We start from the raw sequence: 7500 nt of genomic DNA, 5'->3' as shown, positions 1-7500 counted from the left end.
TCCAGCTGTTCGATTCGGCTACTACTACTACTACTACTACTACTACTACTACTACTACTACTACTACCACTACTACTACTACTACCACTACCACTACTACTACTACTGTTTTACTTTAGCTGTATTAATAGTTACACTCCAACAAGTTGTAGTTTTAGTAGCAGCAGCAGTAGCCGAAGCGGCAGCCAAAACAGCAGTAGTAATATTATTATTATTAGTAGTAGTTTTTGGTGTTATTGCTGTTGTTCTTGTATATACATGTAGAGGGTTGATGTTGTAGCTTTTACCCATAAAACTGTACAATGTTGAAATAAAAGCAGCCACAACACACTTTATGTTATAAAGATATTAAAAAAGGGATTACCGACGCCTAAATCTAATGTTCTCATTTCAATTTCCGAGGATAACGGCGAAAGGAATTAATCGATAATGACTTCACAAATTGCAATCGCTTACCGTACCTTGGAGCAAACAAATAGTCGCATGCAGGAATATTACGACACATCCTGATGATGAGGCTGTGACAGTCGCGTAACATTAAGTTTATATTAATGAACTAAGGCCGAGATGCGTTACACTGTTGTGTGATTAGTTGAAGGGAACGGCAAAGGACGAGTGAGGAAAGGGGTGAAAGAAAACAGGGAGAAAGAAAGAGAGCATGAGAAAAGAGGGAGAGCGGTGTCAACGACGTGAGGTAGGCGGAACGTTGAAATAATTACGTAGTAAAGGTGGCGATTTGGCTGAATTGTTAGCACGCCGGACGAAATGCTTAGCGGTTTTTCGTCCGTCTTGAAGTTCTGAGTTTAAATTATGCTCAGGTAGACTTTGTTTTTCATCCTTTCGGGGTCTATAAAATAAGTACCAGTTGAACAATGGGGTCAATGTAATTGCCTAGGACCCTCTCTTATGAAATTGCTGGCCTCGTGCCAAAATTTTCAATCAGTATTAATTATGTAGTTAAAAGGCTAATTAAAATAAATAGCGAAAGAAAATTGTCTTTTATTATTTTCTCTTGTACATTTTTCAATCATTGGAATGCAGCCATGTTGGAGCGCCACCTTGAAGTGTTTTAGTGAAACAAATCAATACCTGTAGATAATTTTAAAGTCTAGCGTTTATTGTGCCATTTTCTTTTGATGATGCACTATGTTAGGTGACACAAGCAATATAGCACCGATTGTTACACAGTGGAGGAGGACAAACACAGGCACACAGATATGATTGAACTTGAAACCACTTGGTTACAAAGCGAGAGTCTTAACTATGCAGCCACACTTGCGCCTAGACATCTTAGATAATACCTCTGTCTGAAAAGTCTGGCTGCACCCGAAAAAAATATATATTATGAAACAAATATAAACACAAAATTTATTAAACGAATCTGTTACCACCACGACAGTCAACTATATGACACCGAACACGAGCTTGATGTTGAATACATCCACGAATTTTCCGCTCTGATAGCTCTTCCCAAGACTGCAAGACGGCTTCGTGCAAGTCATGCCTCGTTGTAGGGTTTTTCAGTTCAACTTTATCGGCCAAAACTTTGAAAATGACTTCATCTAATGGATTCCACGTGCAAACAAGTGCTGAATAGAACTCACTGAATAAACCTTAATTAACTGTGTTGTCAATTGGATGCATCTGACATATGATAACGAGTATGCAGCCAGACTTTTCACACAAATACATCATAAAAAACAGAGCATTATCGGGTTTTCTATAGAACACCTAAACCGAAGTTCTCTCTCTAATTTAAGCATGATTCCATCAATGTTTGAGACTGAACCGGTAGGGGCGACTGGGGGATGGGGGTCAGTCGATCACGTCGATAACCTGAATTTTGTAATGGACTCGTCCTTTATGTTTTATCACCCCTGGAGGAATTAAAAGCAAAGTTCACCCAAGCAGGATTTGAAATCTCAGAACGTAAAGTGGTGAAAAAAAGAAAAAAATGCTTCAAAGCAATCTTTACAACGCACTCACAATACTTTCCGGTCGAACGGTAATTGCTAATATATTAACCCAAGTACATTACTGGTACCGAGAGGATGGAAAATAAACCGGAAGTCAGAGTGGAGGAAGAAAGGAATGTCGTTAAACACCGCAAGACGTTGCTACTATGGCTGCTGCTGCTTCAACTGATATTCAGACTGCTGCTACAACAACAACAACAACAACAACAAAACTACTACTACTACTACTACTACTGCTGCAACTGCTGCTGCTACTGATGCTCCTGCTGCTTCTTCTGTCTCTACTACTACTACTACTACTACTACTGCTGCTACTACTACTACTACTACTACTACTACTACTACTGCTACTACTACTACTACTGCTATTGCTACTACTACTACTACTACTACTACTACTACTACTACTACTACCACACTACTACTACTGCAACTACATGATTGTCCGTTATATTCCGAGAACTGCCGCGGTAATTGCCGTCTAGAAGCTTTCGTCTGTAATTGTTTTGTGTCCTTAAGCAAGAGACTTAACTCTACCTGCCTCGCAAGAAAGATCTCGTAACTAATGAACAAATCGTTATTTGTTATTGTTCACAGACTTGTGATCGATATTTAGTTTCTTTCTTGCTTGCTTGCTTGCAATCATTATTGTCAACATCATCATAGTCGTCGTATTCATCATCATCATCATCTCACCATCCTCCTCCTCCTCCTCCTCATCATCATCATCATCATCGTCCCCATCGTCATAACCGACATCATCAGAGTCATCAACATCACCATCATCGTCGTCGTCATCATCATCATCATCATCCTTATCATTATTGTCAACATCATCATAGTCGTCGTATTCATCATCATCACCATCCTCCTCCTCCTCCTCCTCCTCATCATCATCACCCTCACCAACATCATCACGGTTGCTGTCGTTATTATTAGTAACATTGATAAACTGGTGTAATTACGGCTTTTGTTATGGCTGCTGGTAACAACAATAAGAATAGAAGTCGCTGATACCTTCGGCGTTGTCATCAACGCTGCAGCAGTAGCAAAAGTAGCAGTAGAAGCAGCAGCAGTAGAAGCAACTCCATAGTAGTAGTAGTAGTAGTTGTGGTAGTAGTAGTAGTTGTGGTAGTAGTAGTAGTTGTGGTAGTAGTATTAGTAGTAGTATCTTCAGACAAATATTAGATGTAAGCAGCAATCACAAGTAGTAGATCACCTCCACTTCTGTTACTACTACTACTAATGCTACTGCTACTACTACTACTACTACTACTACTACTACTACTACTACAAGTGTTGCTGCCACTGCCGCTGATGCTGCTTGTGCAACCAGTAGTACTTGTAACTAGTACCATTACAGCTTGAACTTGTAGAAGTATTTTATCAGTAGTGATAATATTTCCCTATTGTTTACTGTACGCGTAATGTCGGTATAATTAGCATTGAATTATTAGCAGTGGCAGCAGCTGCAGCAGTAGTAGTAGTAGTAATAGTAGTAGTAGTAGTAGTAGTAGTAGCATTAGTAGTAACAGTAGCAGCTACCTTCCTTTTCTCCTCTCTCCCGCCTAAGGTTTCGTATTGTCACGTTGATTCTCGTTCCCTCTTCAGCCTGATAGTATACATGATATATATATATATGTGTGTGTGTGTAGAGAGAGGAGAGAGAGAGGGAGGGGGAGATAAATCGATATATATATATATACATACATATATATATATATATATATATATATATAATATGTATGTATATGTCCTTTGAATTCGTTTATGTTAAACGTTTATGAACGCGCTCATAATATCTTCTATGCTATTTCCGGTTACTACTTATTATTCCCGACTTCCACAGTAATTGATAGGATGTTTATTATTCTGGTGCTGCTATAACATAGGCTAAATACAGAAGTAAAGGGAACTTTTGGAAGGAAGTTTTAAAATCCGTTTATGCATTGCAACGTACGTTTCGACAAAGCACATGTTTTTTTTTTTTTTTGCTGCTGCAGTTTCCATCTGTAGGACATTGGAAATATGATTTGCAATATCGAAGGATTTTAAGTGGAAACATCATATTTGTTCGTTTCTTCAGGAAAAATCGTATTAGTGTTCTGGTTGAATTTGAAGGTTCTTTGACACTCATGAGCGGCCCACGTAATTTCGACTGCTAACTTTCATATATATATATATATATATCTGTGTGTGTGTGTGTGTGTGTTTGTGTGTGTGTGTACATGTGTGTGTGTTTCTGTGTGTGCAAGCAAGCCTGTACTATTTGCTTAAAATCAGATCACACTGTATGTACATAGGTACGTTTATATATATGTAGAGAATAACAGAGAGAGAGAGAGAGAGAGAGAGAGAGAGAGAGAGAGAGGGTGTGAGAACGTCGGCCTCACAATCACACAATCATGTGGTAGAGTTCGTTTAACGGACCGGGCTCTGTGTTGTGTTCTTGAGCAAGACTCTTTATTTCACGTGGCTCCAGTTCATTCAGCAGTAGGAATCAGTTGCGACGTCACTGCTGCCAAGCAGGACAGGACTTTGCCTTTCCCTTCAACAACATTGTTGACGTGGAGAGGAAAGGCTGGTATGCATGGACGAGATTTGGTCTTCCACAAAATTTACGTTGCCTGTTGTACATTGGATGATAATTTGTACATGGAATCTTATACTCATTCATGACCAAATGGTGCCCTTACCATATGTGTGGGTGCGTATATATATATGTTGAGATTCAATATGCTAGAAAGAACAGCTAGGTTCTATAACCACAAAATTATGTGTTTAAATGTACACTGTATTTTATGACTAATACATAGTCTTGGGAATAAATTTTTACACGCTAGGCCACTGGAAATGACAATTTCTATTGATTTCCATTTCCCTTTGATATAATTAAATATTGTAAGTTTTTGGATAATTTTCGGTTTTTAAAAGTTGACATTTTTTTTATTGCCGGCGAAGGACTGCGTCTGCGCAGTAGATCTTCAAAAAATTGGGATGTATAAACAAGAGGCACACAGCTGATCGCCTCTTGTTTATATATTTAATCTAGTTTAGGCGCAATGGCCCAGTGGTTAGGGCAGCGGACTCGCGGTCGTAGGATCGCGGTTTCGATTCCCAGACCGGGCGTTGTGAGTGTTTATTGAGCGAAAACACCTAAAGCTCCACAAAGCTCCTGCAGGAGATGGTGGTGATCCCTGCTGTACTCTTTCACCACAACTTTCTCTCACTCTTACTTCCTGTTTCTGTTGTACTTGTATTTCAAAGGGCCGGCCTTGTCACTCTCTGTGTCACGCTGAAAATCCCCGAGAACTACGTTAAGGGTACACATGTCTGTGGAGTGCTCAGCCACTTACACGTTAATTTCACGAGCAGGCTGTTCCGTTGATCGGATCAACCGGAACCATCGTCGTCGTAACCGACGGAATGCTTCCATCCATATTTAATCTAAGGTGTACTTGTTGAAAACGATTTCCACTCGAGAGTAAAAGTTATTTACTTGATAAACTAAACTCAGAAACCAATTCGTTCAGGAAATTAGATGGTAAAATGCTTGTATTTTTTCATTTCGTTCCTGTCGAATTTTGTGGTTATACAACTTATCTGTTCTTTTTAGCGTGTTGAATCCCATGAGTGGATTCCTCATGTGTTTAAATACACACTGTATTTTATGACTATATATATACATATATATACGACGTGCTTCTTTCAGTTTCCGCATACCATATTCACTCACAAGGCTTTGGTTGGCTCGAGGGTGTAGCAGAAGACACTTAACTAAGTTGCCAAGTAGTGGAAGCCATGTTGGATGCCCGGAGCCATGTGGTGGGGCAGCAACCTCCTTACCGCACAGCCGCTCCTGCGCCTATATACATAGATACACATACATACATACATAGGTGTGTGTCTGTACGCATGTGACTGTGTCTGTGTGTTTGTGTGCGTGTGTGTGTGTGTCAGTGTGCGCGTGTGTGTATATGCACACACACGCATAATTCACGCACACAACACAATTAAACACATCTACACACAAGCTCGACAGCAGAGTGTACACACACCGTTATATTTATTATCTGCCAACGTATATAAACACTGCATTCACCACACACATGCGTACATTTATAACAACACCTACACGCACACACAGAGTCACAGAAAACCACCACAACACATACATGCATACACACACACACACACACACACACACACATGCTGCATCAGCAAAAACATCGAGATAAACACGCACTCTCTCTCACTCGCGCGCGCGCACACACACACACACACACACACGCTACTAATAATCCATAAAATCCACATTTAGACGTGCTAATAATACATAAATTCTCCCGCATACGCAACATATGTGTCTGATCCTGTCTCATTAGACGTGTTTGCACGCACCGCATAAAACACATGCTGACATAAGGGAAAAGCGCACACACACACTCACACATGCATACACACACACACGTACACACACGCGCGCGCGCGTGCGTGCGCACATACATCGTAGTTGTAGATGTCGTCGTCGTAGTCGTCACCGTGTTTGTGATATTCACCTCATCATCATCATCATTGTCGTGGTCGTCGTCTTCGTAATGGACACCATCGCCGATGTCCTATTCCTTCATCCTCATGATCGACGTCCACACCGTCATCATCATCATCATCGCAATCCCCGTCGTCCATTTCATCATCATCGTCATCATCGTTATCAACATCATCATCACCACCATTATTATTATCGTTTACATCCATCCATACAAATATATATATATACATACATACATCCATACATATATATATATACATATATATATACATATAGCAAAAACTGTCTGATGAACGCAACGAGAAACTCAGAGTAACAGATTTTGTTGAATTTTCTGCTGCTTAAAATAAAGTATACATATATATATATATATATATATATATATATATATATATACATATATATATATACTATATATAATATACATATATATATATATACATATATATATATACATATATATATATACATATATATATACATATATATATACAATATATATATATACATATATATATATACAATATATATATATAATACATATATATATATATACATATATATATATACATTATATATATATATATACATATATACATATATATACATACATATATACATATATATACATACATATATACATATATACATATATACATATACACATATATATATACATATATCATATACATATATAATATATTATATATACATAACATATAATATATATCTATATATATATATATATAGATACATGCATACATACATACATACATACATACATACATACATACATACACACACACATACTCCGAAACAGGCATGAACAGACACAAACTCCAACACACAAGCGTTGACACATTCGTGGGCGAGCAACACATTCACAAAAGAGGGTAGCGCTGTCTGTCTGCCTGTCTCTCTGTCTGCCTGTCTGAATGTCTGTCTCTCTCGCCTTACAAACACACAGACGCA

This window comes from Octopus sinensis, linkage group LG22 (genome assembly GCF_006345805.1).
Source record: "Octopus sinensis linkage group LG22, ASM634580v1, whole genome shotgun sequence".
In the NCBI taxonomy this organism is placed as follows: Eukaryota; Metazoa; Mollusca; class Cephalopoda; order Octopoda; family Octopodidae; genus Octopus; species Octopus sinensis.
Note: the sequence above shows the minus strand (reverse complement) of the source record.